Genomic DNA, 12,277 nt, shown 5'->3' on the forward strand with positions numbered 1-12,277 from the left:
TTATCCTGAAGATGCACAAGATTCCCAGTCACATAGAAATGTAACACACAACATGTTACAATATGACGTCATTTTTGTCATATAAGAACCTGCAGTACAGTATTTATCCCCCTAAAGGTTGAAAGCAAAAATAAGCTTGCCAGTATTATTTAATTACATTAGGAAACTAAAGGGGTAAATGATGAATGTAATATGCCATCAATAATCAATGAAGAGATCAGGCAGCCACAGACATAGTATGCATATTATTGCAGAATAAAAATTTGTAATAACCAAAAATTTCTACGATTTTTCTCATATTTTTTGTTTCTTTGTAAGAGTTCTGTAAACTTTAATTGACTTTTGCATGTAACTGCCAAGTTACGTAAGCAGTTAATACTTTGCAATGTGTCCTGAAAGCATATGCTACCTTGTTTGTACTGCTTGAACAGCTATGGTCAGGGTCCTGTCTGGAAATGGTCCCAGGAACAGACTATTTATCCTGTTAAATATCAAAAATGAATATGTTAGCGTGCTACCAACAAAAGGAGAGGCACCCATTATATAACCACAGATATGAATAACGCAGTGATAATTAAAATGAAATGGTCAAGTTCCATAAGGCCAGGGAATACACATTGTAGTTTCTGCTACAAAATCAGTGAAACCTAATTGAACCCCACAAAGTTTGATGAATCAAAATATTAGTACGGGTACATGTCCCTGATCTATGACAACAGAATATAGTAGTCCAAATCCAAAAAGGTGTGGGGTATATCAAACTCAGATGATATGAGGTCAATCAGGCTAGTCAGCATCCTATATAAAATCATGGCATCAGCCATAAAGGAGTATTTCCAAAATGAATGAATGGATTAACTTTTGTGTGATACTAACTAGTGAGGGCTTGTTAATAGGAGGCCATGTTTTTTATTCCTGTAGCATTCTTTTAAGAAGTTAACAGAAATGCATGAAGGTCTCATAGTGTTTACTGCTTCTCTTGACCTTTCTAAAGCATTCAGCACAATTGGAAATGCAGACATAATTAACTACATGCAGTAAATGAACATTCATATGTTCTGTTTTATGTAAATATTACTTAAGCAACATGATTTAAAAAGCTTCCAGAAGTGTTTTCTAGTAGTTTTCTACAGGCATCAGTCCTTAGACCACTTCTTTCTGGATTGTCTTGGCAGACGTAAACACAGGGAATGGAGGAAAAAGCTAGACAGCTAATAATAATACTGATGATTGCAAACTGGGTAATTTAATTATTTTACTTCTCAGTCCTGTATGTAATGATACTTTCGTAGTTACTCTGCTATTAACATATCATATTATATTTCATTATCAACTATCTTCCAGTCTTTCTAATATTTCAACAGTTAAGCAGACTCTTTTCATTATTTTAATTGCCATAAATCAGAGGTAATATTACAATATATTTTGCAATGTTATATCTCTCATTGCTATATAAAAGCCTGAATGTATTTATAATGAATGCTCAACATCATATCTACCTGTGCAAGCTATGCACATGCATTGCTTCTAAATGATGTCTATGCAAGCTATTGTAAAGGTTTTTTTTTCTCATGTATGTACACCTGCATATATCTTGTATTCCTTCTGATACCATGTAACTGTATTTTATGCATATGTCAAAACTGGTGTTAAATGGGGAGCTTTTCTCACTGGGCCTACACTGATAAAGGGCTCTATTCCAGTTGGACTTTCTAAGTAAAACAAATAAATAAATAAATAAATTAGAATAATTAAGACACCTCATTGGCTTCATTTTTGTCATACTGTATTGAATCCTGTTATCATTTCAAAAGTACAACCTCAACATTTACAAAGTTTGTCTCAAACCTGATTATTTCTGGAAATAAGTCCTAAAACAAAGTACAGTTTTATTTTTGCACACTAATTTGAAACTTTACTTGAATTTGACCCAGTACATCTGCAATTTTCTAGTTGTTTAAGCCAGATAGCTTGCTCTGGAACTTCTTGTTTCCTGCTCTGTTTCTTCATCATGTCCCTTCTGCTACCTAGAAGCCAAAATTCTCACTTGGCATGAATAACCATCATGCAATCAGGCTATTATTAAAAGAAGAGGATGTATAATACAGTCTGCCAAATAGCTCATTGTTATACTATTTTTTTCTCATACAGACTCAGTAAGGGATAATAAAACTTTCTCTAGCCTTTATTAGCAACACTCACTGCACAATCATTTTAACAGTTTTATATTACTTATTTACCAAAGAAAAATACAAATTTGACAGGATTAAAATGAAGACTAGTGACAGATAATTGTACTTTAGAAAATGGGTGGGATTCAAAAAGGGTTACCATGAGGAGGAAGCATTAACATGTACATTTTCTCTGTCACAGTAATCCTCCCTGATTTTTAGGTTGGCCTATCGCTAAGATATTTTAATAAAAGTGGCCTCTGCCTGGAGGTCAGTCTCAAAGGCAAAGATGCATGATAATGTAGCAGCCTGAGTAAGCAGCTAATGCTAATTAATCATGTGCTTGCACATAGAGTTGCCAGTTACTCCAGATTTACATTGTCAAAATGTCACTGCTGGATGAAAAAATAACCACCATAAACATGCAAAAGTCATCCATTCACTCTTATGGGAGTACTCACAGTGCAGGTACATTCAGAGAAGATGTGGGGCAAATGTACATGTGAGTGTGTGCATGTGTGTGTGTGTGTGTGTGTGTGTGTGTGTGTGTGTGTGTGTGTGTGTGTGTGTGTGTATGCATGTGTGTGTGTGTGTGTGTACGTGCGTGTGCATGTGTGTGTGTGTGTGTGTGTGTGTGTGTGTGTGTGTGTGTGTGTGTGTGTGTGTGTGTGTGTGCGTGTGCGCATGCATGGGTGTACTTTTCATCATTTGTTGACTGGATTAGTCCTACTAGGCTAATAACCTTATTTCAGGGGATTCGAAAGGTTTTGTTTATACTAATATGGAAAATTTAGCCAGGGTCTCAGGGAACTTCCCCTACTCAGCATTTTTGCAAATGGGACCAATTTTGAAAGAGCACTTCCTGTTTCCATTCCAGATTTAGGGGTGGCTCAGAGAAACAGGGAGGCAGATGGAGAGAGAACAAGATGGTGGAAAAGTAAGAGAAATGGATGAGAAAGCAGATATTGAGACCAGAGAATGTGTGGAAGGATTTTGAAGACATGTTTCAAAAAAATCTGTTTGATAGAGATAAGTCAACAAATGGTGCATGTGTAATTGCAACCCTCCAGTCAGGAGGGATGTGGAATGACTTAGTTAAAGAAATGGTGATGCAGAGTGAGCCAGCAAATGAAGGAGATGTTTTCTGCAGGGGTATTATGGAGAAAATGAAAAAGGATGATGCAAAGGCAATCCTGAAGAACTGTGGTAAAATGGAAAAGAAAACATATGCAGAGAATGTAAAAGAAGACAGAAAGGGAGTAGCAGAAAAGAAGGAAGAAGAAAATGAAAAACAGAACTATATGGCAAAGAAGACAAACAATGGAAATGTATGAAGGGTGGAACAATTTAATAACTCCTTTGGGTGTAAAACCATATGATTTAAGAGCATTTATTCTTATTAACAAAGAGACATTTTGTGACATTATATTTGAGACATTTTTAAATGGAAATTTTTCTTGGAGAATATGATAAAAAGAAAGTCTGTAACCCATAGAATCTTTATGTGATAAAAGCATTTAACAAGGAAATAAAAATAAAATTCATGTACAATCCTGAATAGAGATAGAAAGACTTTGAAAGGATGTTTGAAAACGTTATGCAAAGAAGCACTGGACATTGCAAAAAGTATATGACAAAAGGGGGTTATGGACTAGGGGCTGGAATTGTAATACTGTGTTAAAATAGAAATATAAAAAATGAGATGCGGAGGGAATAAGGGTGTCATAAAATAATGGTGATAACCCAAAAGGTGTATTTTTGTGGAAAAGAAAGACATTTGATAAGTAACTGTGACAAAAGAAAATGATTTATTTGTGGAGAAATGGGGCATAATGTAAAAAAAGTGAATCAAAATGTTATAAATGTAACAAAGTTGGACATTTATGGATGGATTGCAAAAATAATAATACGAGTAAGGAAAAAGAGAAAGAAAGAGAAGAAAATGACCAAAGGGAATACATTTTAGAAGTAGTAGAAATAAAAGAAGCATTAAATGAGAAAACATAATAAAAAGGCTAGAGAAGAAGGATCTGAAATAAGTGATGAAAAAGACATAAAATTGTGAGGTAGTAAAAGAAAAAAAACTATTGGAAAATTGGTAAAATATAAAAAAATAAACAAAGGGATAAGTACAAAAGAAAAAAAAAAGTGGATGAAAAAGAAAATGTTCAGCTAATAACTGCAGGTTGGTATAATGGTTAGAGTGTTTCACTGACAAGCACAAGGTACATTGTTTGATTATCTCCTTTGGGGGGGTTGGTTAGGCTTAAAATAGCCGATTAATAAAAAGCTGGCTTAGTAATTAGCTATGATCTGATGATACTGTGAATCTAAGGGAACATAAAAATTTTAGAGTGCTTTCTGTAAATGTGAATAGTTTTAAGAATATAGTAAGAAGAGTAGGGATTTTTGGAGTGGTGTAATATATCAGATGTAGATCTAATAATATTAGAAGACATAAGATTTATAACAAATGAAAAAAGATTATAAACAGAAACAATTGAGAAGAAAGATAATCTGGAATTTAGGAACTAAAAGATGTTCTAGAATAGCCATATTCTGCAGAAATACAGTAATGATATCAGATATGACTTTAGCAGAAATGGGAAGATTAACTAATTTAGATTTAAAATGAAGAGCACAAGTATATAGTATTACAGGAGACTGTAATTGTGATTTAAGACGCAAATGTAAAAAAAAGGAATTGATATAAGAAAAATGTTTGAAGTTATAAGATGATGTAAGTTAAAACTCTGGAACAAAAATTCATGAACTTACAAAAGGGGTATGTATAGAACTAAAATAAATTATTTTATACAATTAGAAGGTTTACTTGTAGGAAAAGAGGAGACAGCTGAAACAGAATTTTCTGATCATTTTGCAATATTTCTAGAGATAAAGGAAAACAAGAAATATATAAAAACTGGAAAAAGGAATAAAAAGGATAAATGAGAAAGTGTGGAATGTAGAAGGAAAGAGTTTGAAAATAGAGTTTTGGAAAGATCATATTACTATAAGAACATTTTATAAAGTATAGTCTGAATAGCAGATGATATTTAAAGAAAAAATATAAAAAAAAGTTTTTAGAACATAATGATCGAATGTATTTTGACAAAGTAAAAGAGTTATATGAAAGAAATCAAGAAAAAATACAAGATTTGTATATAAGCAAAGATATTTTTACAAGGAAGAATAAAAGAAATATTGAGTTAATTAAGCAGATCAATATGGGACGCTGGTAGTATAATGAGAGAAATAAAAAATGTAAAGTAAAAAATAGAAAGAACTCAAGAAAAGATTATAAATAGTATAGTGCAATATGTACAAGAAATTTTTAAAGAAAAGAACAGAGTGGAAAAACATAGAAAATAAACAAGTTAAAAGAGAAAGAGAATAAAGAGTTAGAAATGGAGATTTCTTTAAGTGAACAAGATAAAGTATTAGGTCAAGTAAATATAGATTTGGCTGCAAGACCAGATGAATAGGGTATGAAATGTATACAAATTTAAGGGATTGGCAATATATATATATATATATATATATATATATATATATATATATATATATATATATATATAAATATATGTATAATGATTTCAAATTAATCTTTAAATGAAGGTTTTATGTATAAAGGAATATGTAGTATAACACTTATATATATATATATATATATATATATATATATATATATATATATATAAATATATGTATAATGATTTCAAATTAATCTTTAAATGAAGGTTTTATGTATAAAGGAATATGTAGTATAACACTTAAATCCGTATGGAAGAAGGAACATAGAAGACAATTAAAAAAGTGAAGCCTGATTGCATTGTATAATAATGATTATAAGATCTTTATAAAAATAATGCAAAAGAGATTTGAAAATAAAAAGGAAAATATTATAGAAGATTGTATATATAGTGTAAAGGGGAAGAGTTGTCAAGAATTAATAATGATACAGAAATTGGGGATGATGTTATGAATAGAAAAAAAGAAGGAGACCTTAATAACACATTTGATGCAGCTGGACATGAGGTCTTGTGGGTAATAATGAAAGAATAGATTATAAGTGAAAAAGTTAAGAAATTATGTAATCAGTGTATAGAAATGTTGTTGTTGTTGTTGTGTCTTTCGGCTTTTCCCGGTTAAGGGTCGCCACAGCGGAACTCCTGTCTGCTAATGATTGGCAGTAGCTTTTTACGCGCCGAGTTGCCAGCTCTGACACACAACCTTCAATGAAGGGATGCCCATTCATGCATGTCTCCACACAGAAGATGCTCTAGCTGAGAATCGAACAGGACAACGTCTTACTGTGAGGCGACAACTCTACCGCAGCACCACCACTGCAGTAATCCGTGTATAGTAATAATAAAGTAAAAATACTTGTAATAAAGTAAAAATACTTGTAAATGACTGTTAAGCCAAGAGGTACATATTACTGGTAGTGTAAGACATGGATGTCCAAAGAGTTGTATATTCTTTGCAATAGTTATGAATGTTATAGTATATGAAATAAATCACAAAATGAAGGAGGTGTGGTATATAGCACCTTAACGGTTAAAAATTCCAGTTCTTTTCACATATATAGATCACACAAAAAAAGTAAAAATTTGCACACGAGTATCTAGAAGTGATAGGGATGGCTTTAAATGAAGAGAAAAGTAAAAGTTAAGGTGATATAGCAAAATAAGGGATATACATTTTACAGTAATGAAACTTCTGTGTTAGGTATAAAATTTGGAAATAGAGATGTATGTACAATTCAATGGGAAAAAAAACAATAGAAAAAATAAAACAAATCTATCTTTTGCAGAAAACATAAATTATCATTTCAAAAAAAGGTATATTTGATAAATTCAGCACTGAAGGAAAAATGACATATTTATAAAGTGTATATATATGTTGCCAAAAGAATTTCAAAAGGAATTATTGCAGATATATATATATTTTTATTTGTATGGGGTTCTAGATTAAACCTAGTAAAAAGAGAAGTTTTGTATGCAAATAAAGAGGAAGGAAGTTTATGGTTAACTAATGCTGCTTCATTAGATCTGTACAAAATGTTAAAGAAGACAAATGAAAAAGATAAGAGATTAGTTATAAAACTGAAGAAATACAAGTACGATAATTTTTGTGGTATGATAAAAGAGTATAAGTGAAAAATGATGCATAAATGAAGAAATACAGTGGGCTGTATTCATGAAGGCTAACACAGAAAATAATACCTTGTTAGCCTTTATAAGACCGTTTTCCCACACTAAACCCTGTTCCCTATTCAGGAACAGGGCTTACTTTCCTTGGCAGAGTGCTCCATGGTGGACATGTATGCACAAACATGCCGAGGGCTGAAAACCCATGGTGGCATGATAATGAAGTGCACGCCTATCACCCCAGCCCACTGTTACTTAGTACAAAACACTAGGTTGCAAGTCAGCAACCTGGTGTGAGTCCGTGTTCGCTTCATGTTATGTACAGAGAAATTTTCCCCATACATGAGCTAACATGGAAGTTGAGCAAGGTGAAAGCCATTAAAAGTTGGCTTTCCTTAATTATATTTAAATTCTACTTTGTGCGAAGTGGCATGGAACTTAAACTCGTGCAAAGAAGCTTATTTAAAAAAAATATTGTTTTTTTTATTAAATTATTAAGCTATTAACTGGGAAAAGTCCCCTTTAACATGTAAGATCCATGCTATCCACCTTCTACATGGCCGAAGACATGTTGTATCCATGTAGATAGCACAGAGTGGGAGTGGTGGGCAGTAGATGTACCTGAATCAATCTGGAGGTGTAGAAAACAGTGCTGCATAACTGTGTAAGCTAACATAGGTTCATAGGTTCATAGGTTGGTACTAGGCTATCGGCCCTAAGGCCTATGCAAGCCTAGCCATAACAATTCCCTGGAAATTTTTTCCCACAATATTTACTTCTCTGGACCCCTGTCTAGCAGGGTGACTGACATGATCCCCAGGGTGAATTTCCTATCTCCCATCCAATCATCAAGGTTCCTTTTGAAGAGGGCCAATGAGGTGCTCTGCTTGACATGTATGGACAGTCTATTCCAAAGTATGGGGAGTCTCTGGGTCAGGAATCTATCCCTCCAGCATGTTTTGTAGTTGGTGGTAGGCAGCCATAGGGAGAGTATGGGCAAATGTTATTTTATTTTTACTGGTTTTATGACTGCAAAAATAAAAACAGGGCCATGACATTTTAAAGTAAAGCATGTATAATGTTCATTAGGCATGCCAATGGCCAAAACTATGGCCATTGTCATGCAAAAATGTTACAAAATATTTTAAATCAAAAGGTTATTTTTGGCAGATTTCGGCTATTTAAGCAGAGTGTAGTGGCACACAAACAGCGATCCTGCAAAAAAAAAAAAAAAAAAAAAAATAGGAAAAAGGCAATCTAAATGTGAAACCTATTTTTTACAGTATACTGGCCAGCATGCAGACCCATAACAATGGCAGGTAACAGTGGTTGCTAAGGAGATAGGCTCTGGTGTAGTGGTGTAACTAGGGTATAAGCAAGTAGGTGTATGTAAATGAACTAAGTTTATTGAGTAGCAAAATGGGACACCATGTCCACAGGTACCTAACCATGTAGGGGCTATAATATGGCGGTGTAGGCAGAAGAAGCAGCTCACATGAAAAGGAAGTGTGTCATGCTTCCTGCAAGCACATTGGAGCTTGCAAACTGTTCGATGTCTGTGGACACTGAAAATAGGATCTGTGAATGGAATGTACTGCAGGGGGTGTGTGACAGGAACTGTAACACATCCCCTGCAGTGTGAATGTGCCATACGGTACTTCACAATAAAAAGTTTCCTGGGACACACACCTCTGAACCCCTAAGAGCAAGAAATATGGACAAAGGCAATACAAAAAATGGGGCAAAAGGCCAGAAATAGGGACAGTTTCTAAATATTGCCTTTACAAACTTAGAAAGTTGATAGAATAACAGGGTTTGCATTAACATGGATATTCATGAAGAGTATTTGGCCTGCAACTGACATGCTAATATTTGATATAGTGATTGTATGTTTTTTCCACTGCAGTTGAAGTTTAGGAGTAGCTGAGCGGGTGTGCATGCTGCAGCACTTTGCTCAGCACTGCTTAAAATGGTATGAAGAGCTATACAGAAATGTATAGCTAAAGTCTTCACTCATGATTTAGCTCAGTGGTTAGAGTTTCAGCTTTGTATGCAGTAGGCTCATGGTTCGAATACCAAGACAGGCAATCTAGCTTTTACATGGGAAAGCATTGTTAAATTATTTTTTTGTTTTTAACGATGTAGCTATTAATATTTGTTAACCAGGGTAGTGTAGCTGTCCAACCTTACAGTATCAGTGGATTTGTGATGTGAAATCCCTCATGTAAACACAAGTGTCCTAGACAGTACAGTCACATCCCGAAGTAATGTAATCAAAGCACATAGGGAGATGTCATGTAAACTAAAATATATACACTTAATATGTCATTAAGAAGTAATTAATGTCCAATTCTTTAATTTCTTTTAAATGAAAACTGAGCAATACTTAGCAAGCAGTGCATAGCTCTGCTTAGCCAGTTTGAGCATTGCTAAGAAGTACAATTCTAAGCAGTAGTCAAGCCAGCTAAGCTGATTTGAGGAGTGCTTAGTACTGCTCAACATTTCTGAAACCAGCTAAGCAAGGGTGTGTGTCTGAGGCTGCTTAGCTGTGCTTTGCTGGCTTAAGAAAAGCTAAGCATGCTCGTGTACAGGGGGAGGTTCAGATCTGCTGACAAGTGTTTACATTTCAGCAGCATGTTTGTGTGGTATGGTGCAGGGCTTAAAAACACAGGAATTAAAAAAAAAAAAACAGAAACACCTTTAGAAAAGGCAATCAACTGGAAATGGCTAATAATCCCTCTGGTACTCACACTGGCCCATTCAAACTCCTCAGTAATGCAGCTGTTGGTGAAATGTACTCATAATTCACCAATCACTCAGTCTGCATCAGCAGCATATCAGAATAAAGTATGCAGCCACCCTTCAGTCTGTTTTTCCCACATACTCTGCCCCATTGGAGTACACACTTGGGCATTTTAACTGGCAAAATGATAGGGGCTGCTGCCACTTTGTTAAATCTCTACGTGCTACAGACTGAGGCCAATGATAAGGATGATGCTGATAACCTGCCCAGACTGAGGAGGAGAAGAGTGTTCAAAGCCAGGGTAACCTTTTAGGGGCTACATGAGCTGGAGATAGTAGAGCATTACAGGGTAGACAGGAACATACTACAGCAACTCACCAAGCTCTGCCAGCCTCACCTCAGACCCAGAGCCAACAGAGGGAAACCCATCCCAGTGAAACAAAGGTAAGTATAGCCTTAAGAATACTAGCTACAGGTACTTTCCAAATAATTACTGGGGGCATCATGGGAGTCTCAAAGGCAACAGTATCCAGGGTACTCTACCAGTTCCTGGATGTCATGCTAAGATATGCCAGTGAGCACATTTATTTCCCCAGCATCCCCGAGGAGAGGGACAGCAATATGCATCTCTTCCACCATGTAGCACACTACCCAGAGATACTGGGTGCCATAGACTGTATTCACTTCCACATCAAAGCACCACCTGGTGAAGAGGATAGAGTGTACATCAACCACAAGGCCTATCACTCCATCAACTGCCAGATCATGTGCAATGCGCAGGGTATTATCATAAATGTGTGTGCTGGCAATCCTGGTAGTTATCACGACTCCCACATCTGGCATGCCTCACAGCTGTACCAAGCATTTGCCAAGGGGACATCCCATATGGCCATCTTGTGGGGGATGCTGGCTATGCACTGGAACAGTGGACGATGACACCCATAAGAAATGCTCACACACCCACTGAAGAAGACCATAATGAGGCACTCCCACAAAGTAGAAATATTGTAGAGCATGTGTTTGGGCTGCTCAAGTTGTAATTCCACTACCTTGACATATCTGGTGGAGTTCTGCAGTACTCTCCAGCCACATGTGCACACATGTTCATAGTATGTGCCATGATACACAATATTATCCTGCAGAAAAAGCTGTGGCAGGAACATCACAGAGTGGGGGCACACAGCCCCCCACCTTTGCCAAGGTCCCCAAAGGCACAGGAGACTTGGAGGAGGAACACCATGAGCCTGCCCCTCTAGGCAGATGTAGGCATGCCCAGTACACCCTGGCCTTGGCAAAGAGGCAAAGCATAGCATGTACACTGACACCCTAGGGACCCATGGACTTACACCTCTCTCCAACTTGCACACACAGTAAAATGGATGCCGCATACATCACACTACCTGTACCTTATCATGTATAGGATATGTACTGCATGCATCTGAGAGATGAGGAGAAATCTTGATGAGTAGATGGGAAATAAAAAATTCACCCCAGGAATCACTCCAGTGGCTCTACTCAACAGAGGCACTGGGAACTATGGTCGGGTGGCACAATGCCAGGGTAATCCTATGGGCTAGGCTTGTAAAGGCTTCAGAGCCATTAGTCTAGTACACACATATGAACCTATGAGTCAGCCCTCAAGCACCATCCTCAAAACTGCTGCAGGCACAAGGTAAGTCACTCCTCTTATAATAAATGAATGGAGTAGTACTTTGTGCTAGCTAATCTATGGTATCGCTGTATGTATGCAAGGGAATGGGTGGCCTACCAGGAGAGCAGCAAACTGACAGCTATGTGGGACAACAGGAAATGTCCACCCAATAATGGTTTCCCCAGAGTATGCAGTAGTCCTCTAGGTGACAGATATCCCTGCAGTATATGTGGGGGACTAACAAATTGGGAGGGTCATAAGTCACGTGCAGGGATGTCAATGTTGGGTCCCATACTCACCCCTTAGCCTCTCCCAGCAAGTCAGCTATAGAAAATCATAAAGAAATGTCTGGCATAGGCCCACAAATAGGGACAATGATGAAATGTTCATCTTACAGACTTACACAGTGATATCACAGTGGTCTTGTAGTTGCATTAAGTCTCTGAAGGGTAAGAGGTCTAAAACTCAAATGTCTGCCATTACATTCTAACCTTCGGTCTTTAGTGATATGCCAGTATTCTCCAAGACAGGCGCAACACTATACTAAATGGAACCAAAA

This window comes from Protopterus annectens, chromosome 5.part1, assembly GCF_019279795.1.
Source record: "Protopterus annectens isolate FY-2018-M chromosome 5.part1, PAN1.0, whole genome shotgun sequence".
Lineage (NCBI taxonomy): Eukaryota > Metazoa > Chordata > Ceratodontiformes > Protopteridae > Protopterus > Protopterus annectens.